The following is a 23,971-nucleotide window of genomic DNA, read 5'->3' as shown; positions in this document are numbered from 1 at the left end:
CAGAGAAGATTATTTACCCATTGTGTGCAAATGCCTCCCACTATGGTCTGAGGTGGACCCGTCCAAGCCCTCTGCCTCTGTCAAAGTTAGGGTCTTCTAAGGCCCAGCCAGGCCAGCATTCATCACTCCAGAAACATTCATGATTCTCGTCCTCAGGTTTCCCTAATGGCAATTGCCCTTTTGAGTTGATCTGCATGAGAAGCAGACCACAGCCACAGAGAATACAAAGCTTCGAAGGGCCTGGCTAGGAGGCCTTGGTAGTCACCATGGTGACCAGCTGATCTTTCTCCTCTCTGTACTTGTATCTTCATAAAAATGGGTGGGACAACAGGACCAGCTATCAAAGTCCCCAGGGCACACAGGAGAAGATGTGATAGAGGCAGCTACCTGTAGCTAGAGTTTTCCTGCCTGGCCCACAGTCAGGACAAATCTGTCTCACCTGCCAGTCCCACAGCTGCTCAGACCCAACCAAGTAAACACAGAGACTTATATTGCTTACAAACTGTATGGCCACGGCAGGCTTCTTGCTAACTGTTCTTATATCTTAAACTAATCCATTTCTATAAATCTATACCTTGCCACATGGCTCGTGGCTTACCGGCATCTTCACATGCTGTTTGTCATCACGGCGGCTGGCAGTGTCTCTGACTCAGCCTTCCACTTCCCAGCTTTATTCTCCTCCTTGTCCCGCCTATACTTCCTCCTGCCTGACTACTGGCCAATCAGTGTTTTATTTACCAACCAATCAGAGCAACACATTTGCCATACAGAACATCCCACAGCAGCTACCCAAGGTGTCAGGCTTGGCACCAGACCATCTCACATCCTACCTTCACTGGCCCAAGAGAGAACAGGAATTTTCTCAGCATACACACACATACACACACACACACACATACACACACACACACACACACACACACTCAAAGAAACATGTATATGCACATACACTCCCACATACATGTACGCATATGCATGCACACACATGCTTCTATAAACATGTATTCACAGACACAGGCATGCATGCACATACACATACATATATATGCATGTAGAAGCATACATACACACACACCTGCATACATGCATATGCACATGTATACACACACACATACACACACACACACACACACAAATCAGCCCCTAGAGCTGGTTGCGTGCCAGCTGCCCATAGTGCTTCTCGCTCCTTATTTTAGAAAATGTATCATGAGTTCCTCATTGTCGGAATTACTTAGACATTAAATATGCTCGCACTGACTGAAAATTAGCCCCAGCCTTTCCTACCGTCCCTCAGGTATGCAATTCCCACCTGCACACATCTGTTCACACATACCCATCCCCTTGTGACAGAGATCTCCATCTCTGAGTGATTGTGGCTCAGTCCAGTGCCTCCTCTCCAGGGAACCTTCCCTAACTTGACACCTGGTTTCCATGGCAAATCTGTGTCTCCTTTCAAACCCCCTCGCTAGTCCTGACATGCCCCTCTTTATGGCCTGTGGCTAACTCACATACCTCTCCTTAATGTAGTGGATCTTATTGTGCCAACCAAGTCCCAGAGTGCAGAGGCCTGGAGATGGGGGAGGGGAGACATGAAGTTGGTTTCACAAACACTTCAAGGTGGCATAGATGAGACACTCAGGTGAGACATCCAGGAACACAGGCCCTGCCCTAGGGACTCAGCCCGATGTTGACTTCCAGCTATTGTCCATAGGCCTCTACCCTCGTCCTGCCTGGCACATTGATCTCATGCTGTAACATTGATCCTGTATTGGCTAATTAGTCCCAGGATAGCTAATTGATCTTAGACTGGTGTATTGATCACAGGCTCACAAACAGAAATTTCACTTGAACTCCCCTCAGAAGGAGCAGGTTAAATTAAAGAGATCTATTGAGCTGAAGTGGTCAGTGAGCAGCATGTCCCCAGCTCCCTAAATTCCAACACGACCATCAACAAATCGAGAACAGACATCCTGAGATGGGACATTGGCATCTGTCTCCTGGCTGCCTATCCTCCAGCCTCCGCAGCTCCTTGGGTGCCCCACGTTGCAGAGCCTGAGTATGAAAGAATCAGCAATGGTAGCTCCTACCACAGTGACTACTAGGGAATGAGGAGATAAGCGCTCTGTGCTCCATGCTGGGACTCACGTGTGTGTCTAAAGTGAGAGCCATCCATGAAGGCCAAGAGGAGCCAGGCATCTGTTTCTATAGGGGCCAAGCCAAGCACATTTAGGTGTGGGGAATGCATGCAGCTGTCAGAGAGGAAGCCAGCAGGCAGGCCAAACCGGCATCAGGACAGTGAGTCCCCACAACTTCAGAGCTGCCGCTGGGCTTGGGAACACAAGATGGGTCCACTCTGAACCCCTCAATCCTTGACCAGATATATAAGCCAGAACCTCTGAGAGCTCACCACCCATGTCCATCTGTGGTGTCAGTGACACTCAGCCCTGAATATTCTGACTGGAGGATGGAAGGCTGATGGACATGTGAAAGGAGAAAAGAGTCCTCTCAAGTGTTCCCGAAATCCACCATTCACCAATGTTCATGTTGCCACCAGGCTCTGTGCTGGTCTTCTCGCCACATGTAAAATGCGCATAATTTTCCCTCTGCTCCCTGGGGGAGGAATTTGGAGCAGCACAGCCCATCCCAGCCTCTTAGCCATCCTGCAGGGAAAGCATTCTCTCGGCTGCAGTGTTTGCGTGGAGAATCTAAATAGGAACCGCTCAGTGTCGGCTCTAAGGCAGGGCCTGTGAGTGGGCTATGGGTGGGGTAAGCACCAATGCCATCAGTACATGAGGAGAGACCAAGTGTGGAGCAGCTCCATCCACACATTCACATGGGCAGCTTCATCTGCCCTGCAGTGAATGCAAGCTGCAGCTCCAGTGCCCATGGTCACAGGACTCTTCTCTCCCTTTCTCCTCTCTCTCTGTCTCTGTCTGTCTCTCTGTCTGTCTGTCTGTCTCACTGGCATCTCCTGTGCGCCAAGATTCATCCCCAGTTCCTCTCTCTACCCAGAAGTCCTGCCTATTCTCTCCTGCCTAGCTATTGGCCATTCAGGTCTTTATTAAGCCAATCACAGTGACACATCTTCACACAGTGTAAACAAATATTCTGTAACAACCAGTGACTGTGTGTTCTTGTCTACATTTTCTTTTAATCAGGCTTACAGATTTTGTCCATTCTAAAAGGTGTGTAATGAAATGAAATCAATGTTCATTTGTTTTTCCTAACAATGATGCTGACATTTTATATGTGTTTATTACATTTATGTAGTATAGATACTTTTGTGAATTGTCTGTTCAAACTAAGTTTGATTTTTAGCTTGTTTTGGGGTTTTTGTGGTTATTTTGGTGGAAGTTGGGTTTAGAGGTTGTTTGTTTATTGTTTTTTGGTTTGGTTTGGTTTTGGTTTTGGTTTTTTAAGCCAGGGTTTCTCTGTATAATAGTCCTGGCTGTCCTGTAACTCACTTTGTAGACCAAGATGGCCTCAAACTCACAGAGATCCACCTGTCTCTGCCTCCAGAGTGCTGGGATTAAAGGCATGAGCCATCCTGCCCAGCCAAACTGAATTTTTGATTGAACACAAACTGTTAAACTTTCTTTCATGTATTTTGTCTTAGAAAGTTTTTGTTTTCTCTGAAGTCACAGGATTTTTTTATATGCCTTCTTTTTAGGATATATATCCCTTTACTTTTTCCATTTAAAGCTATGATCTATTTTCAGTCAATGTTTGCATATAATATGAAATAAAACTGAATTTCATTTTCTCTCCACACATAGTTTTAGGCCTAATTTTTGTAGATTCTGTTTGTTCCTTCACTCTGTCTGTCTGTCCTTACACCAAGGCCAGGCTGACTCGCTTGCTATAGATTTCACTGTGTGATGTTTAATCTCAGTTAGCAACTTAATGAAATCTAGAAGCACCCAGGAAATGGGCCTCTGGGCATACTTATGAGAGATGATTTTGGTTAATTGAGGTGGGAGAGCCACCCACAGTAAGTGGCACCATTCCCTAGGCTGGGATCCTAGACAGTATAAAGAGAAGAAAGTGAGCTGAGTACATTCATTCGCCACCATCTGCTTCCTGATAATGGATATGATTAGATATGGAAGTTGGGTTTGGAGGTTGTTTGTTTATTGTTTTTTGGTTTGGTTTGGTTTTGGTTTTGGTTTTTCAAGCCAGGGTTTCTCTGTATAATAGTCCTGGCTGTCCTGTAACTCACTTTGTAGACCAAGATGGCCTCGAACTCACAGAGATCCACCTGTCTCTGCCTCCAGAGTGCTGGGATTAAAGGCATGAGCCATCCTGCCCAGCTGTGACCAGCTGCTTCAAGTTCCTGCCATTTTTACTTCCTTGACATAATGGATTGCATCCTTAAGCTCTAAACCAAAATAAACCTTTTCTCCCTTAAGTGGCCTTCATCAGAAGTAGGAAAAAGAAGACAGAAAAATTGGTATCAGAAGTGGGGTTGTCACTGTGATGACCCTTACCATGCACTTCTTAGTCCTTTGAAAGTATTTTGTGACTGGGTGTGGAAGAGTTTGGTACTTTGGGCTAGAAAACCCCAAGTATGCTGCAATCAGAGCTTACTGGGCAATTCTGGTGAGAGCTTATAAAATAGGAATATGACAAAAACGTGGACAACAGAAGCCCAGCCTGTAAGGTTTCGAAGGAGGACAAGACTATGGGGAACTAGAATAGGGGGACATTCATGTGGTATTTTGACTAAGAATCTGGCTTCATTCTGCCCAAACCCTAAGAACTTCAGTGAAACTGAATTTTAAAATAATGGACTCATTTGTTTGGTGGGGGAAATTTTAAGGCAGAAGAGCCATTAGGTTGGTGTTGAGAAAGCAACTGTAAAAAAAAAATCAGCACCACTGATGAGACACCTCCTGTGCTGTGCTGGAACAATAGGAAAGCTATCTTGAGGACACAACTCCAACTCTCATCCAAATTTTGGGAGGATCCAAATCTATTTGTAGGGAGAGGACATCAACTGAGAACACAGCTGGGGGTAGGGGCCGGGGCCCTGTTCCTCAAAAGCAACTGTCCAGGAGAGTGTTTCCTCAGAACCAGCACACAGGAGCTGAAGTAGCTGTGGATCAAGGGGACTGGGATGCATCTTGAGCTGTCAACAGAACTTAGTAACAGCATTCCTACGGTACTAGTTTTTAGGGCTTGAAAGACACTAGATTGAGCGGGTCATGGAGCCTTGCTCCACAATTTCAAACAGCAGTTGAGTCCAGGCAGGTTGTAGCAGGCTTGGAGTCCCTGTAAGAAGGTCCTAAGAAGCTATTATGTGGAGCGACAAAGATAAAGCCCAAGTTGCAGTAGAAGTTCTAGAATATTGGAGATGCCAGGACCATGGAGATGTCCACTGAGGAAAGCTACAAGCATAGCGGAGAGCCAGCCTAATCTGAAGGCAACAGATCTGGAGAAGCGGGAAACCTGTGCTCCTGGAGCCCAGATGGTTACATTGTGAGTCTTAGATGCTGGGCATGGAGCTGGTGTTTTCCCTGATGGGTTATGGTCTTGCTATGTCCTGTTTTTTTTTTCCCCATTTGAATCGGTGCCATTATATGTTGGAATTAGGTAATCTGCTTTTACTTTATAGCAGTTTATAATTAAGGGACTGCCTCGAGTCTCAGACGAGACTTTGGACTTGAATAGTGTTGGGTTTGAAAAGTCAGCAGGGACTTCTGGAGTTAGAAGTAATGCATTTTTGCATCATGAAATGTCCCATTTACCAAGGCCATTGTCACACCTACAACTAGCTTAAATAAGATCACGTTCAATATGTGTGATAATTCCATCACAGTGAATGGTGAAGCCAGCATTCACTGATGAATACTGACAGTCACCCTAGCTATGAGCATGTCAGGCATGCCATCATCCAATGACCCAGAGTTTTTCAATGTCTCAACATCAAGCTCAGCCGCAGAGGTGTGACTGCACAGAGTCAGCCAGGATCAGATGTGGACAGCAACTCTCTTCCAGGTGAGTGTTCTGCGGACAGAGGTGATTATCAAAGTTGAGGAAAAGGGAACCTGGAGGACCTCAGATCAGATGGAGTCTCAGGTCCCAAGCCCCTCCCAGATGAGAGTGCTCTCAGCCCACCCACTGGGAATATATAGCCAAGAGTGAGGGCTCACCCCAGCAACCAGAGCTGGACTTTCCCCTGGTAGGTGGCCTATTTGGAAAGGAGGAGCCAGAGGGATCTTGAAATGGGCCTTGTGAGCCAGGCCTCACTAATTGCCCTCCTGCTAAGATGGCCCTGTAGCTCTGGGCCTGCACTTAAATAATTAATGCACCTCTTCCAACAGGCTTCCCAGCAACCACCAGGGTCTCTCAGGACACAGAAGCTCCGCATTAAACACTCACTGTAGCATCCCACCTTCCCCAGGGGCTCCTTGGCTCCTCCCTCTCATCCTTCAAAAGTTACATTTCCAAGTCCTACCACTCAGCACATTGGACCTGCTTTGTGTTCCGTTTTAATTAGGGGACAATGGAGGAGCGAGAGGTGCATTTGTATTCATGGCATCAATAATTCAGTAAGGAGAGAACAGAACAGACAGCCCACATGTGCAACCTGCTTAAAATGTATTACTTCTCGTGATGAACAAACCTTTAATTGGGAGTCTACCATTCTATTTTCAGATCTGGAGTGGGCCTGGATGTGAAACCTGTGTTTGCCTGGTAACAATCCCAAGAAGGTAGAAATTCAGGGAGAAAATCCATCAAAAAAATTAACAGGATTGTCTCTGGACAATCATGATGGATGACCTGGATTTAGTTTTCTTCTTGGTGTGTTTCAATTCTGTCTTTTGCAAACCCTCTATAATGAATGAGGTTTTGTTTTATAATAAAGCCATGTTTTAAATTAGAGACTATGTCACAGTTGAAGTCTGTTCATTGAAATGCCCTGTGCCCGGTGAGGCTAGCTGTTATCTCATGCACATCTTTCAGGGCCCGTCAAAGGCAGAAGTGTCTCTGCCCAGAACCCTGGGCACTCGTTTGGAATTTGAGCAGGTGCACAACACACAACTACTGTATGCTGAGTCACGGGAACTACTCCCTGGCTCTATGGAGCCTGGGCCTGACTCTCGAGTGTGGCTCCATAAGGGTGGTAAGCTCGTGGGCACATAACATGTGGCCTTTCCCCAGGCTGGCAAGGGGAGGGAGAGAAGGACCCTCCCAGTGCCAACCCCCTCTTGATGCAGAGCACAGCCCAGCAGAGGTATGTGGGGACTGAATTATTATGTAGTAAAGAGGAGGGACAGGCCCTACACAGACCTCCACAGCCTGGCTGGGTCCTCCTCACAGAGCAATAGAGAGCCACGTAGAAAGGCTCTAGGGCCACCTTCCTCCAAGAAAACCGGCAGGTTTCACCCAGGTTGGTTTTTTTTTTTCCTTATTTCTCCCAAGTTTTTAGGGTGTAACTAACAAAATGAAATTGTTTCTGTTCAAGGGGTACATGTCTGGGGTGTCTACTGATGTAACTGTTAAGTGGTCATGATGAAGTAATAACATGCCTGATGTCTCACGGTTGTGCTCTGTGTGTAATGAGAACTACTCTCACAGTGAAGTCCAGGTGCAGGGTGTTAACCTATTTGTGGTCAGCATGTTGCAGAGCTCGTCTCTGGCACTCCTCCACCTGTGACCAGTCCCTGTACCCTTCGGCCAGCATCGTTCAGCTCCTCCCCAGCTATGAGAGTCATTCTTCTGCTCTCTGCATATGTACATCTGGCTGTTCTGCTTCCTTGGATAAGCAAGAGTGCATTGCATTCATCTTCCCCTGCAAGCTTCATCCACACTGTCATGTTCAGCAAGATTCCCTTCTTTGGGGTGCTGTGTAGTATTCCACTGTGCATCTATAGCATATTTCCTCCATCCATCTGTAGACAAGCCAGCTGGCTTCCTAGGAACTTCTTGGTCTATGACATGTTGACACTTAGCTCAGCTTCTCTAAAGAGTAGCCTCTCGGGTCCTTACAGGTTGTGTTGGGGAAATTAAGAGCAGGCCCATGCAGCATGCAGATTTCATAGTGGAGTGGGTAGCTCACATAAACAGGTAGGTAGGTGGGTGGATGGATGGATGGATGGATGGATGGATGGATGGATGGATGGATGGATGGACAGAGAGACAGAGATAGGACAGACATACAGATGGATGGATAGATAGATGACAGATATTTAGATGGATGGATGGGTGGGTGGGTGGGTGGGTGGGTGGGTGGGTGGATGGGTGGATGGATGGACAGACAAATAGATGTTGCTATTTTTTGTCTCTTTTGTGGGGAGTACCACCCAGCTCCCAAATAAATCACACATGGAGGCTTAATCTTAATTATGAATGCCCAGCCTTAGCTTGGCTTAGTTACTAACCAGCTTTCCTTAACTTAACTTATCCCATCTACATCTTACCTCTGGGCTTTTCCTTTTCTTTAACTTCTGTAATTCTTACTCTTACTTCATGACTTGTTGTGTAGCTGGGTGGCTGGCCCCTGGAGTCCTCCTCCTCTCTGGCTCCTAGATCTTCGATCTCTCTTTCCTTTCTTCCTCTATATATTCTCTCTGTCTGCCAGCCCCGCCTATCCTTTCTCCTGTCTTGCTATTGGCAAGTTGTTTATGTGTAAAACATCAGGTGTTTTACACAGGCAAAGTAACACAGATTCACAGAGTTAAACAAATGCAACATAAACAAAAGTAACACACCTTAAAATAATATTCCCAGAGAGAGAGAGACAGAGACAGAGACAGAGACAGAGACAGAGAGAGACATGGGAGTTGAAGGAATAGCCAATGAAAGCTCATGGCAGTACACTATTCACCATAGGGGCTGTAGCAGTGGCTGATGGCACTGATCTACCATTTTTCCAAAAGGAGAATGAAAAAGCCCCAAAATCAGGTAACTGTCCCAGACCCTGGAGAACGTGGTGTGAATCCAACTGCAAGCATCACTCATGCTGACCCCAGTTGAAACCTGAAGCTCCCATTGCCAGTAATAACCTCCATAGACACCAAGAACTTTCCCATTGATTGTGGAGAGGCCCTCCCCACTCTCCAAGGCATGATCTCTATGTAAACAAAGTGGTTAATTAGACAATCCATTGGGCTATTTAAAATGCATTCTGCTTTAAAAGAACAAGCAATCACAATATAAAAACCATAGCATTTCTAATATGTCAACTAATTTTGTCGTCGTATTTTTAGAAAAATGGTTTCGCATAATTTATTAATGTGCCTTTTTAATTTCATTCATAAATAAGTAATTGCATCTTCATTCCCATCTGACAGATCAGAAAGGTTTTGAGAGCCAAGAATGCAGGGATTTCTCCACCCTTAAGAAGTAAAGGGATGCTTGTCCAACAAAGCCCAAGGACTCTCCAGCAGCCACATGCTGGACCCCAAATATGTCACCAGAACTGCGTAGCTGGATCTTGGTGTGTAAGGAAATAAGGCTAAAGGTCTCCTCTGTACAACTGAGAAAGACAGGTGTCATGCAAGGGTGAGAAGGGCCAAGGACAGGTCAGCCCCACCAGGAACACACAAAAATGTCCTTCTCGGGCCACTGTAATCCACTACCCATGGGACCAGGGCCAAACCAAGCCCTAGAGGTCACTGCTGAGCTCACAGAGAAGTGAAGGGGCCTGGCCAGGTTCGCCTGTATCTGGGACCTCCAAAGAAGCTGAGGGTTCAGTCTGGATGGCTGCCCAGCCCTGAGGGAGGAGCCAGAGAGTCCAGGCAGAATGAAAGAGCACAGGGAATCTTACCAAGAGGAGGGAGGTCTGTATGGAATTCGAGTTGAGTGTCCAATAGCAGGAGGGGTGTCCCAGAATCAGCAGCCACAAAACATGCCCTCAGAAGTGGCTGGTGCAGAACAAGAGAACACAGCCCAAGGAGGAAGATACTGGCTTAGAGGGGAAACAGAGGTAAAGATATGACATTGGAGATTGGCAGGGGATAATGAGAGAGGTCCTGACTACTCCAGGCTTCCTTGGATAGGGTTCTGAATTCTTCCCAGAGCACCACGTTCCAGAATCCCAAAGATGATTGTCAAGGAAGAACCAGGGTATGACATCTCCCAGCTGCCTAGCATTCCCTCAGCTCCATGTTGGTTGGCTGTGAGTCTCAACCTGAAGGCTCCTTCTCTGGGAGAAGCTAGGTGGGCCCTAACCTTACTTTTTTATCCTTCCCAGAGTTCTCCAGGAAGGTGGGATGAGAGGCGCCTCCATGTCCTGGCACAGCCCTGGGGAAGAAGCAGATCTAGGAGGCCAGGATTCGTATCCCTTAGCTAAAGGGACCTCCAGGGGTCATTCCCCTCCCCACTCTGTCTCCTATGGGTGACTGTGGGGGTGGGGTACAGGCCACAGACAGACAGCATGGGTCTGAACAGTGCCCAATGTGACTATCCCATCTCCTAGCCTAGCATCAGGCCCACTGTCATGATGAATATGTGGGGTCTCCAGGGCATGCTAACTTCAAAATATGAACAACTGCTTCTCATGCCAAAACACCCTTGCAATTAGCCATTCTAGAGCATAAATAAGCTAAAATGTGCACTTTGTCAGACTCCACGCCTGCTTTTATATTGAGAGCTGGCATATGCGCCCCAGAGAAAGTCTCCCAGGAGCTTGGCACCGCACCAAGGCCATATGTCCCAGTGGTCAGTGCAAACTTGGGGAGGCATGGTACAAGAACACACTTCATCCCTAGCCGTTACATAGGGACCCTAGGTCAGAACAGCATGTCCCCAGCCGAGTGCACAGCCAAGACCCTGCACAATCATCTCCCGTGCACCCTAATACATCAGGCTCTCCAAACAGCAGGGCTTCCAGCATATTCCATAAACTCAACTCCCAAAAGCCATAAGAGGTGCATCCTCGAGCTCCAGGTGGCTTGTCCAAGTACAGCAACACAGTAGGGACAATCTGGGGAGAGTTCTGCCTGCTGACTGCCCAGTCCATCTGCCCTAGCCCAGGCCAGGGACAAGAGGGACCCTGCTCTTCCTAAGTGAGATGAAACATTTAAAAAAAAAAATGACACTAAGCAGCAGCTAAAATCCAGATACTACCGAGCCACTTGTCACAGAGAACAACTCGTATTTGAAAGACAATGAATCCCAAGTTTGTGTATTTACTTAATTTTAAGTTAGGCTTCCCAGATCCCTAAATCAACACTGGTTTCTGTGAATCCTTGCGTAAGAGGAAAATCAAAGCATGAGAGCACACAGGTCAGGGAGAGGCCTGTGAGAAAGGCAATGGTTCAGCGCCACCTGCAGGGCCATGGTTGCAACTGCAGCACCTGAGTCACCAGCCGGAATCACCGCCTGGAGCGTAGGGGACAGGACAGGGCCACACTGGAATTCTCCATTTGGAAGAATCCAGTCTCAGTAGCTGTTGAAGACAGACAGGCCTTGCAAGTCCAAGAGCTGTGTTCAGAGGGGTAGTACGGAAGTTGAGTCCTCCCATGCCTTCCCCAAGCAGAAGCTGCAGTCTTTCCTGTTGAAGCTGAGCAAAGTGTGTCCCCGTGGGGGTGGGCTTTGAGTTCTCTTATGCTCAAGCTATGTCCAGTGTGGCACACAGTTGTTTCTGCTGCCTGCAGATTGAGATGTAGAACTCTCAGCTCCTTCTCCAGCACCATATCTGCCTGCACGCTGCCATGAAGATAATGGACTAAACCTCTGAAACTGTAAGCTAGCCCCATGGTTTCCTTTATAAGAGTTGCTGTGGTCATGGTGTCTCTTCACAGCAGTGCAAACCCTAACTAAGATACCCTTCATCTAATAACTGAAGACCTGAGACCTGTTGGGACCATGGTTGGAGCTTCATATAACCCTGAAGATCAGCTCAGATTTCTCCTTTTACAGCTCTGTAGCCAGCCTGAGTCCAGTACACAGTGACCATGCCTTCGTCCCATGTACAAGGGTTTGTCATGAAAACCACTCTGAGCTCAAAGGCTGTGTCAGCCCTCCGACAGACCTGTTGACTTCCCTTATAGTAGGAGGATCCATCTGTTGAAAAATCTGTTTACAAATTCATTCTCAAGGGAGGCTGGAGCAGAGGGTGGCTTGAACCAAGAGTTGAAGGCCAGCCTGAGAAACATAGGGATACTTTGTCTCAAAACAAAGAAACAGTCACAAATGCACTGCAGGCTGACCTGGAACTCACAACCATCTTCCTACCATGCTCTGACAAATCCCTGGAGTAGTGAGCCGCCGCCGTACCTGGGTACAGATTCAGTCTTAAAACTTTCTCTGACCATTTTCTATGGCAAGAGTAGAGGAAAGCAGTCTCTCTCTGAGCAGCTCTAGCATCCAGACATCTGCTTTTAGGCTCTATGAATGAATGAATCAATCACTTACACCAGTGTCGGAGCTAGGAGCTGGACTCCGATTACTGGAAGAGAGGAAAATGGAGGTGGGGGACATGAAACTCACTGACTAGCCTTGGAGAACCAGCCATCTGTCCCCCAGCTTCCTGCTAGTGACGCTTAGGTCTGGCACAGTGGCCTGTGCCCTTCAAGCCCTGGCCGAGAGAAACCAAAGCCCTGGTCTCCAGTGGCAACAATCACTTCCGGGGCGTGCTCACAAAGAGCTACTGAGGCTCCTACTGTCAGAAGGTCCTAGGGAGCATCCAGGCCCAAGTACCACCGGACTGTAGCTAGACTCTGAGGGAGGTGGCCACCATGGAGCAGCCAGGGTTGGGGTGAGAATATCAGACATTTGTGATCTGCAGGGCACCGGCTTTAAGGGAAACTGTTATTTTCACAGGACTCGGGCTCCCTGCGTCCTGCACCCCCAAAGACCAGCAGGTACCCTAGATCTCTGATAAAGGCAGCTGCAGCCCTCCCTTGCCTATACGTCTGGGATGAAATGCCTCTATAAAAGATTCTTAGTCTTCCTCTGTCTTCCTCAAAATCCCTCTCACTGGTATCATGCCAAAATTAACTCGGAGCGACCAATGATCCAAACTCGAAGGTCCACAAGCTCAAAGCTCAGGAGTAAACGGGAAAGATAGCTCTATAACCACAAAACAGATCGTGGTTTCTTAGTTGAAATACCAAAAGTCCAAAAGCAAAAGAAAAATTAGTTAAATTAGACTTCACCAAAATTTAAAAACTTGTACATCAAAAAAAAAAAAAAACCATTGTCAACAGAGTAAAAGATAAAAGGTTAAGTCACGTGCATGTCTCCTGAGACTCACGTCCTGAGTCCACAGAGAACTTGACAGTAAAATGACAGACAACCAGATTCAGAAATGGGCCGAGACTCAATCCCCCAGGCTACGGCCCCCATGGGACAATATTTGGAGGTCGGCCCTTGGAAGGTGACTCGGATGTGACAGACTCATGAGAACCAGGCTCTCAAGACAGGACTCGTGCCCTTGGAAGAAGAGATGCCCAGGTGTCGGCTCTGCCTGCCCCTCGGCCGCGTGAGACTCTGTGTGAAGGCAACCATCTTTAGCAGCGGTTCTCAATCTGTGGGCCGCGATCCCCTTTGGGGGTCAAAAGTCCCTTTCACAGGGGTCGCCTAAGACCATCAGAAAACAGAGCTATTTACATTACAATTCATAACGGCAGCAAAATTACAGTTATGAAGTAGTAATGAACATAGTATTTATGGCTGGGGCTCACCACCACGTGAGGAACTGTATTAAAGGGTCGCAGCATCAGGAAGGTTAGAACCACCTCTCTACAGTCAAGCAGCTGACCTCAGACTTCAGACTTGGGCAGACCCAAGCAAGAAGTCCTCCAAAAACAGATACGTTAATAGCTGCAAAGCACAAGAGCTACAGCTCCCCAGCCACCGTGAGGCAGGCAGCATCCACGATCCACTGGGCTGCTGCTGTCTTTCCTAAGAAAATAAATAAACCAGAACACAGCAAATGCTGCGGAAGCTGTGGAGAAATTAAAACCCTGATACTGTTGGAGGAGAGTGACAAATGGCATGGGGCTGGGGGAAACAGCATGGTGGCTCTCAGAAAGTTAAAAATAGAACTACTATGTGATTCGGCAACTCCGGTTCTGGACTTACGCTAAAAGGAATCAAAATGGCCACGAGAGCCAACGTTTGCAACCCAAGTGCCCGCCTACAGATGAATGTTGGGCTGACCACACATAAGGGTCTCTCTTTAAAAGGAAGGGGGCTGAGGCTATGGCTCATTCAGCAAGGGGACCAAGTTCAGGGACCCCAGAACTGATATAAAAGCTAAGCATCAAATTCAGACAGGTGGGGAGCAGACTGGCAGTCACGGGAGTGAGGGGACAGTTTTAGTTTGTGGATTTACAAAGGCTCTGGAGTGACAGTGGTGATGGGGATACAGCACTGTCTGTACACGTGACACCACCTAGCTATGCACTTAAAAATATCCTTCACAGCCGGGCGGTGGTGGCGCACGCCTTTAATCCCAGCACCCGGGAGGCAGAGCCAGGCGGATCTCTGTGAGTTCAAGGCCAGCCTGGTCTACAGAGTGAGTTCCAGGACAGCTAGGGCTACACAGAGAAACCTTGTCTTGAAAAACCAAGTATATACATATATATACGTGTGTGTGTGTGTGTGTGTGTGTGTGTGTGTGTGTGTGTATCCTTCACAATAAATATTTCCTTGCTACAAAAATTAAAATAGTATTGATTTTGATTTTTTTTGTTTGTTTGTTTGGTTTGGGTTATTTTGGTTTGTTTGTTTGTTGATTTGGGGAGTTGTTTTTAATCTCCCCTGTTTCAATTTTTCCAGTTGTCTAAAGAAGATTTAAAGAAATTTGTCTAAACTCCAACCTAATAATTTTGCTATGTGGTGTTCCAAGCTGAAATGAAGGAAGAGAGAGAGAGTTCTAGGGTGCTTGCTGGGTAGAACCCCAATAAAGTAATATACTGTGAATACCATTGTCCAGCCTCTGATCTGTCCCCCACTCCAGGACTGTGCAGATGGAGGCTCTGCAGAGAGAGACCTACCAGGTGCAGTGTTTGGAGCTAGCATTTGGTTTCAAGGAACACCCATGTAAGTGCATAACCGAACTCCACAGCAGAGCTGGGCATGTGTATCCCAGACTTGCAGCTGGTTCCTAAAGACCTAGTGCCTGGTATGTGGGAAGATCCTAACAAGGCTCCCACAGTCTCTGTCCCTGCAGCCCAGCCCTCATGGGCTGCCCTGAAATCTGGCATCCCCTCCAACCTAGGCCCCCACTTCTGCCTGCACCCTCACTACATGAATAAGGAGGATCCAAGGACTCCTTCAAACCCGCAGGTGGTGTGTCTGATCAGAAGTGGTCCTGAGAGGAAAGAGTACATCAATTGGCTTGTACCCAGAAGTCCTCTCTGCCTGCCACTCCTAAGGATCCCTGCTCCCCAACTGTGATTTTCTGAGTAACTAAAGAGACCCTGTCCAGAGAGCTCTTGGCCCTGCCGGCCTCCCTCTGTTACCCCAAATACTTGATTCCACACAAGCCTCTCCCCAAGTTAAACACTAGATCTGGGTACCCTGACTGTCTGTAGTCTAGGCTCATGTAGGCATCATGGGTGACAGAGTATAGTGACAGAAACACAGCTGCTAGTCCTGGGGACCTGCCAGTCACAGGGCCAGGGAAAGGAAGACCACCAACTCTCCCTGCTCCCTCTGGCCCTCTGCCCCACTTCATGCCAGGGGAACTTGCCCCGTTGTGATGGATACTGTTAATTGTGGACTGGACAGAATCCAGAATCGGCTGGGAAGGGAGTCTCAGCAAGGGATTGTCTACATTAGGTTACCTGTGGGTGGGCATGCCTCTGTGGGTAAATTGGGGCAGAAAGACCCACCCTAACTATAGGTGGCCCCATTTGATGGGCTGAGCCCCAGACTGAATGAAAAGGACAGAGAGACAGCTGAACACAGTACTTGTTTCTCTGTCTCTTGACTATGGACACAGCGTTCCTAGCTGCCTCAAGCCTCTGCCCCCCATGACTTCCTACAGCGATGAACTATGTCTTAATTACTTTTCTATTAATGTGATGAGACACCATGACCAAGGTATTGGTGAAATTATTAAGGCCACTCCACGTAGTTAAAAGGGAGGTTTATTTAGTGGTGTAACTTACAAATGAAGGGATAGGTAGGTTGCAGAGTCTAGGAAAGGCGTGGTGCAGTCTGGCGGTGTTCTCTGGAGAACTCTGCTCGGTCTACCTCCAGCGTCCAGGGTCAAGGAACCAAGAGAGCTGGCGCATCCAGACCTCGGGTCTTCAGGGCCCTCTCTTGGCCCCACCTTGTAGGCATGACAGTTACCGAAGCCTCAATGGGGGTTGGAACTTCCAGATCAAAGCTGGAATGGCTACCTACTACACCAAGGCAACTTATAGAAAAAAATAGTTGTTTATTGGGAGCTTGCTTACAGTTTTAGAGAGTTAGAGTCCATACCCATCATGGCAGGAAGCATGGCAGCAGACAGGCAGGCAGGGTGCTGGAACTGAGAGGTTCACATGCTGATCCACAAACACAGGGCAGAGAGAGAGGCAAAGGGGGAAAGAGAGAGAAACTGAGAATGATGTCAAAACCTCAAAGGCCGCCCTCAGTGACTCACCTCCTAATCCTTCCTAAACAGTTCCATAAACAGGAGACAGAGCACTGAAATATATGAGCCTATGGGGCCATTCTCATTTAAACCACCATAGACTATAACCAAGAACTGTGGGCAAAAATGCAACCTTCCTCCTCTGTCTTTGCCCTGAGTATTTTTATAGCAACAGAAAAAAAGTTAAGACACCCATCTCCACAGGGCTATATGGCCATGTTCAGCCTGGATTAGATAAGAAGCTGTTGAGACAGAGAGCTCAGCCTTGAATTCCTCAGTTAAAGGGAAGTCCAGCCTGACAGGGCTCTGCCACAGGGCACAATTTCTGGGCACTGTGCATATGAAGAGTAAGGGGGTGGGATATAGATGCTTGGAGCAGGGCTTAGCACATCTTCCTCCATTCTCTATTCTCAGGTCCTTCTCTGAGTCGCAGGGTTTCAGGGTGAGCAGACCTGTGCCACCATCCTTGCTGTGGGATGGTCTGTATGACAAATGTGTTGCTGATTGGTCAATAAAACACTGATTGGCCATTGGCTAGGCAGGAAGTATAGGCGGGACAAGGAGGAGAATAAAGCTGGGAAGTGGAAGGCTGAGTGAGAGAGACACTGCCAGCCGCCATGATGACAAACAGCATGTGAAGATGCCGGTAAGCCACGAGCCACGTGGCAAGGTATAGATTAATAGAAATGGATTAATTTAAGCTGTAAGAACAGTTAGCAAGAAGCCTGCCACGGCCATACAGTTTGTAACCAATATAAGTCTCTGTGTTTACTTGGTCAGGTCTGAGCCGCTATGGGACTGGCAGGTGAGAGAGATTTGTCCTGACTGTGGGCCAGGCAGGAAAACTTTAGCTACACATCCTCATCACTCAGTGTGGACACCTGAGCCCAGGACCCTTCGTAAAAACTGGGTGGATCATGGGACTCAGCCTACTTCCTCTCAGGGCTTTGCTTCCTATGCCTGGGTGCTCCATCTGTTTCTGAGTATGCCCAGTCGTCCTTAGGGTTCTTCCATCTCTGCCATCGATGCCTCATGCATCAGGGCCATGAAGCTCAGGACACCATGAGCTGTCCCCAAAACAGGACAGATGACAGTGCTGGCCTGGCTGGGGATTCCCACCCTCCATCCTCACCCATGTTACCTTCTGCAGCCACCATAGGCTTCAGTGGCATATTCCCAGCCAGAGAGCAGTAAGGTCTAGTCTTGCTAGGGTCAGGGGAGCTGTCTAATGTTAAGCATCTCTCCCTGTCTCTCTCCCTCTCCCTTGCCCTATCCCTCTCCATTGCCTCCACTCTCTCTCTCTCTCTCTCCATCACCCTCACCTCCTCCCTCTTTCCCAGGCCCTGCACCCAATGTGACACTGCCAGCCTCAGTGAGGATGACCTCCCCAGCCCAGTGCCCCTCAGATGTGGTACTGAGTGAAGGGAGCTGGGAGAGACTATCAGCTTTTGATTTGGAAGGTGTGAGGCTGTTGGCAGATGGAGGACGGGGCAAGTTCTCTTCCTGCTTCCAAACGGCTCCATTTATTACCTGCTGAGAATTCATTTGATTCTCTAGTGGTTCAAAACTTTTTTTTTCATTTTCCTCTTTATGAAGAAACTCACTTCCTGACTACAGCAGTTCATAGCCGCACAATTGGGGTAAGAGTGGGTTTTCTCTGTAACTCTCAGCTGGGCCTGCAGAAGTCTGGGCAGGGAGAGCCAGGGCCGAGGAGACCCAAGTCAGGAGAGAGCCAAGACGGGGGAGACCCATGACAGCGAAGACTCAAGACATGGGAGACCCAGAGAGGGGGAGATCTGGGGCAGGGAAAAGGTGGGGGAAATCCAAGGATGGAAGACCCAAGGCAAGGAAAACTAGAGAGGGAAGACCCAGGGCAAGGAAGACCCAGGGAGAGGAAGACTCAGGGTGAGGGGGTCCCAGACTCCCAGGATACCCACCATGAGGTGTCTCTGTGGACGAGCAATGATCAGAACAAGCACTGCATTGCATTTTCCCTCCCATCTGAAGATGGTGTCAGATGTGATGGACCTCCCCCTTCCCAGGACTTCACCCTAAATGAGCTTCCAGCCCAGAGCTATAGGGCTTCCTATGCCTACCACAGGACCGCACCTGACTGAATCTGTGGGTGTAATACCATCACTGAGTTTCTTTCCAGCTGAGAAGTTCAATTCACACCGTACCACATCTGATGTGCACCACAGCTGTGTCAGCCAGTGCCACTACTGCCACCCCACTTGGCAGCTAACACACAGAAAGCATCGAGAAGCTTCAGGCATTGCCCAAGATCGCACAGCTCTTTAGCCATGACCTGTCTCCAGGACCACCTGCCCCAGGAGAGCCAGCTCAGATATGGTGTCTTCGCTAGGGTTTCTATTGCTACAAAGTGACACCATGACCACAGCAGCAACTCTTACAACGAAAACATGTAATTGTGGTGGCTGGCTTACAGTTCAGAGGTTCCGTCCATTATCATCATGGCAGGAAGCATGGCGGCATGCAGGCAGATGTGTTGCTGGAGAGGTAGCTGCTACATGTTTATGTGTAGGCAACAGGAAGTAGACTGAGACACTGAGAGAAGCTTGAGCAAAAGAGACCTCAAAGCCCACCCCCACAGTGACACACTTCCTCCAACAAGACCACACCTACTCCAACAAGGCCACACTTCCTAATAGTGCCACTCCCTTGGGGGGGGCCATTTTCCTTCAAACCACCACATATGGAATGAGAGTCAAGAGCAATGGGCCTGTCTACAGTGATCTCAGGGGCCAAGCACACCATAGGTACCTGGGTGGGAAGTGTGAATGGAATAGCCACAGGACCTGGACTCATCCTGTACCAGATGGAGCTTGGCAAGGACACAAAAGACAGTACTTATTTTTACTGTGGGAGCAGGAGGGAATGAGACTCATCTCCGTCAACCACCAAAAGTGACAGGGCTTGAGTAAAAGACAAAGGTGATGTAGGGTGAGGCCAGCCTCTAGAGCAGGGGTTTTCAATCTTCCTAATGCTGTGACCCTTTAATACCGTTGTCATGTTATGGTAACCCCCAACTGTGGGATGACTCAGCCTTGAACAGGCCTGAGGGCCAGCTGACTCAAACTAGCAGTGAAAGCACGGCCATAACATAATTCCTGAGAGCCAACCGCCTGAGGGCTTTGACAGTGACATCTGAGTGGTGGCATGAGATGACCTGGACCAATGAGGGGGAGCCGCGTCACATCAACAGATGCCTACACAACAGACCCCTCCCCGGGCAGAGTGGAGGGTATATAAAGCTTGCCCCTTCCAGAATAAGTTGAGTGTGTTGTTCAAGACCTGACTCCCGGCTTCTGTGTTGTTGGTGCCGCACCTTCCGTTAGGACCCAGCCACACCCAACCATATAATTATTTCTGTTGCTACTTCATAACTTTCATTTTGCTACTGTTATAAATTGTAATGTAAACATCTGTGTTTATTAATGGTCTTAGGCGACCCTGTGAAAGGCTCATTTGACCCCCCACAAGAGATAGTGATCTATAACTTGAGAACCACTGCTCTGGAGCATGCCTGAGTGGCCCAAGGTAGAGAACTTGGCTGGGGCTGCCAACTCTGAGCTGGAGCAAGATGAACCAATCTGAGGCTCAGACACAAAACAAGGCTTCAGAGTTTTAATAAATGGAAAAACAAAACTTTAAGCCCCAGCCCCCTGGGTAACTTTTCCTGGGAATTAATTTCTAAGATAAATTGTTTTGGAATTGCTCAGGCCATCTCTGCTAAGCCTCCATGTTTTTCTGATTAGACATTTTCATCTAAGCCATCCAGACATCTGAATGGCACCTCAATCCCAGCCGTATTGACATCTGCCAGGGTCCATGCTTTATGGGGAAAATATGAATTCCTCGCCAATGGCTTTGCTCAAATTGAGCTGATTCTCAGCTAAATGAGATGTGGTATGTAGCCGTGCAGAGAACATTCTGGCTCACCTCCACAGCTTCTGTCACCAGCAGGGCTCTGGGTAAAGGTAAGAGGGTACCAGCAGGTGCTAGGTAGGGAAGGGACCCTGTAGACAAGGAGCCTGAACAAAGGAAGACCCACTCATGAGGTGGGGGCACAGAAAATTGGAGTTCTGCGACTGCATGAGTACCAGCCAGGAGCCACAAGGTAAGTGTCAGAGCCCAAACCCCTACACCAGTCTCCTGAGCCCATGAGCCACCTACCACCAAGGGAACCATGCCAGGGAGGCCACATGGGGGCCAGCACTGAGGATATGTTATCCAGAACTCTGTGCCCTGACCTTTTCTACTTTAGATGTACCTGTCCTTGGTGAGAGAAAAACAACCACTAAAAATTGTAAGAAGGCTAAAGAAAAGTTGGCTCGTCGTGTCATGCTCCAAGCCTCTGCATGAGCCGCCCTGGGGTGGTACTGCACCCAAGATCACCCAGCACCCACACAGAATCCCATGAAGCATAAATATTGGTGGATCTTATACATGCCTTGTCAGCCTCCCAGGTAACCCAGGCCAGGCAAGCCTGGGAGGCTATTTTGCAGGTTTGGGAGAACTAGTCTACACCAGGCTAACCTGGAAAGCCAGCCTGGGACCTCACAGTTCAAAGACATTCTCTGCCCACTCCCTGGCCCCTAGGGCTGTCTAGTTTCCTTGCCCAACTCCCACACTCTGACAGGCCACACGGTATTGTCTCACCCAAGGGTGTCAGTGTCCAGCACACCTGAGCAGGCGGCACAGCACACAATGCAGGGCAGCCTGGGCCATGCACACACAGCACAGGGCCATGTACCTCTGTGTCTGTGTTCTTTTTTATGTTTGTTTGTTTGTTTGTTGTTTGTTTGTTTGTTGAGAGAGAGAGAGAGAGAGAGGTAGCCCAGGCTTGCCTTGAATCTCAATCCTCCTGCCTCAGCCTCCTGAGTATTAGAATTGTAGGCATGTGCCAGCATATCCAGCTTTGCTTTTGTTTTTAAAATGCACTCACCACAGGAAGGACTTTGAGAGTTTATAGCCTGGCCCTCTGCCAGTTCTCTCTCCTCTCTCTCTCTCTCTCTCTCTCTCTCTCTCTCTCTCTCTCTCTCTCTCTCTCTGCTTCACATTTGCAGTAAATGTGCTCTCTCAGCTTCCTCCTCCTGCCACCATGCCCCTTCCTGCTGGGCCTCCCCGCCTTGACAGACTCTTGTCCCTCCAGAACCATGAGCCCAAATAAACTCCTCCATTTTTTTAAGTGGTCACCATAGAGAAATGATAAAGGCTTGGGTAGCGGATACACCAGTTCCTTACCCTGACCGCACCCCAGAGACTAGAGGAGTCAGAACATGACACTATACCCCCCAAACCACATACAAATGTTATGTGCACCAAAAACCCAAGGAATTCATAAATCATCTGTTCAGACTCTCTGCCAGCCTCCTGGACAATGGAGGGCAGCCCCTTGGGGAACAGGGTCTCTGAAAAGGAGCCACTGCCCTTAATACAGCTCTCAGTGAGGTGTGACGACGTAAGGTGTCATCAGGGCCAAGCCCGTCCGTGTTGAGTGCACCCTGTGACTCCATCCTGGGCATCTTCTCCATCCCCCTCTTCAGAGGTGGGGTTTGATCATGAACTTGGAGATAGGAACCAGCAAGATGCTGTGCCAAGAGGGATTGAGGGAAATATGCGGCTTCATGCGTCATGAAAAACCCAAGGGTGTCAAGGTCTGTCCTACGCGATCCAGGTGGTGATGCAGAAATCTCACTCGCGCTGACCCTCTCTCCAGACCTGTGCCTAAAAGAGCTGATGCTGTCCAAAGTGTGAGCCTGAGTCATTTGAAAGCTCAAGTGTTGGGTCAAGAATTTGCAAGAGCATTCGATGCAGGGTTGGGCAGGTCCTGCATGAGTCCGGGGAGAGCAGCCTGCAGGGCCGCCATGCCACCCCTTCCTCCTAACACATCCATCTGCAGGCCACTTACCACCTCCAGGAAACTTCTAGAATCTTTGCCTCAGGGACCATGCTCTTGTGCCTCCAGGGCTCTCTGGACAGCATGTCCTGGCCTCCACTGTGGCATTCACATTCCCAGGGCTGGGGAATAGAAGCCTGCTTCCTAAGAGCCAGCCTAGAACTGACTTGACCAGGGCCACAGTGTTACCATTCTCTAACACTCCCTGCAAACAGGAAAACCTTTCATTAAAACCCACTAAGTACAAATCAAATAAAAGCCAGACAAATTCCTTACTCCTCCTCACCACTGGAAAGGCTACTTTCTAACCTAGGTCATTGTAAGATAGATAGATAGATAGATAGATAGATAGATAGATAGATAGATAGATAGATAGATAGATAGATAGATGATAAGCAGGTGGGTAAATAATGATGAATGGGTAGATATGTGGGTGGATAAATAGGCAATGGATGGGTGGGTAGACAGAAGAGCAGATGGGCAAATGGATGGCTGGGTGGGCAGTGGATAGAGACAGGTGGATAATAGATGGGTGGTGGGTAGTGGTCTCCAAGATTAGTAGAGGGTGAAGAACATGCTGCTTATGAACCCAGAGAGCAAGATGTAGAAGCCATGACCTTGCCATCACCTGCCACCAAAGGCCTAGAAGACCATGACTTGCCAGGAGGAAAAGACATGATGGTGAGAGCCTTTTAAAACATGTTGGGAGAGAAAGAGACAGTGGCACAAGAGTCTCCTGGTTATTGGTGGGACCTGCAGTGCTGCCCACTGTAGATGGGATTGCTGTGCCCGCCTGAGAAGGAACAGATGGCCCTCTCTGCAGTGCTATGAATCACACCCCAGTAGTAGGTGACACGCACAAGCATGAAAGCAATGAGAAATAAATCATTAGTGCCGAGGTACGCATGTGAGGGGTGCCTAGGTGGGATGCAGCGATAATGAACCTGGTTGGCGCAGCCTCACTGTGCAGTATGCTGGAAGGTTCTGGTTAGAAAAAACTTTTCCAATGTTTATCTCAAGATGGATAGGGCAGGTAGGCACACACGACGCTTCCTCAGGCTAAAATGGGAAATAAATATACACCTTCAATAACAGTGTTCATGGGACCATCCCTTCAGTGTGTGGAAACCACAGGTAGAGACAATGTAAGGGTGTCATTTCTGTCCCAACCCTGGGGATGGACCACAGCAGGAAGGAGAGGTTGCCTGTTGGGGAGCAGGGCACCAACTTCTCCAAATGAGTCAGAGCTGCCATAGCACGTGAGGTACAAGGGCTCCTCATCCAGCCAGCCTCCACCCAGCTGCATCCTCATCTACACAGACAGCTGACTGGAGGCACACAGCCAGTGAAGCTGCTGCCACTGCCCCAGAATGGCTTTGAGGCTCCTGTCTCAGACAACAGTTAAGTCCAACACACTCAAAAGAATCCTCTGTCTACCCCATAGCATCGTGGAGCCCAACCCAAGGTGTTGGGTCTTTGTGAGCCAGCTCACAGATGGAGTTCCATCA

General features: G+C 48.5%; 1 long non-coding RNA gene across 1 annotated transcript in view; it reads right to left on the bottom strand.

The window, feature by feature from the left end:
• The window catches only part of LOC131896369 (uncharacterized), a 55,874-nt gene extending 45,850 nt beyond the window's left edge, over nt 1-10,024 (bottom strand). The window contains exon 1 of the long non-coding RNA XR_009375443.1: nt 9,773-10,024. This is a non-coding gene — a long non-coding RNA (uncharacterized LOC131896369). The remainder of the gene's footprint in view (nt 1-9,772) is intronic.
• Nucleotides 10,025-23,971: the final 13,947 nt, after the last annotated feature.

This window comes from Peromyscus eremicus, chromosome 20, assembly GCF_949786415.1.
Source record: "Peromyscus eremicus chromosome 20, PerEre_H2_v1, whole genome shotgun sequence".
Taxonomy (NCBI): domain Eukaryota; kingdom Metazoa; phylum Chordata; class Mammalia; order Rodentia; family Cricetidae; genus Peromyscus; species Peromyscus eremicus.
This window is presented reverse-complemented; position numbering and strand designations above follow the sequence as displayed.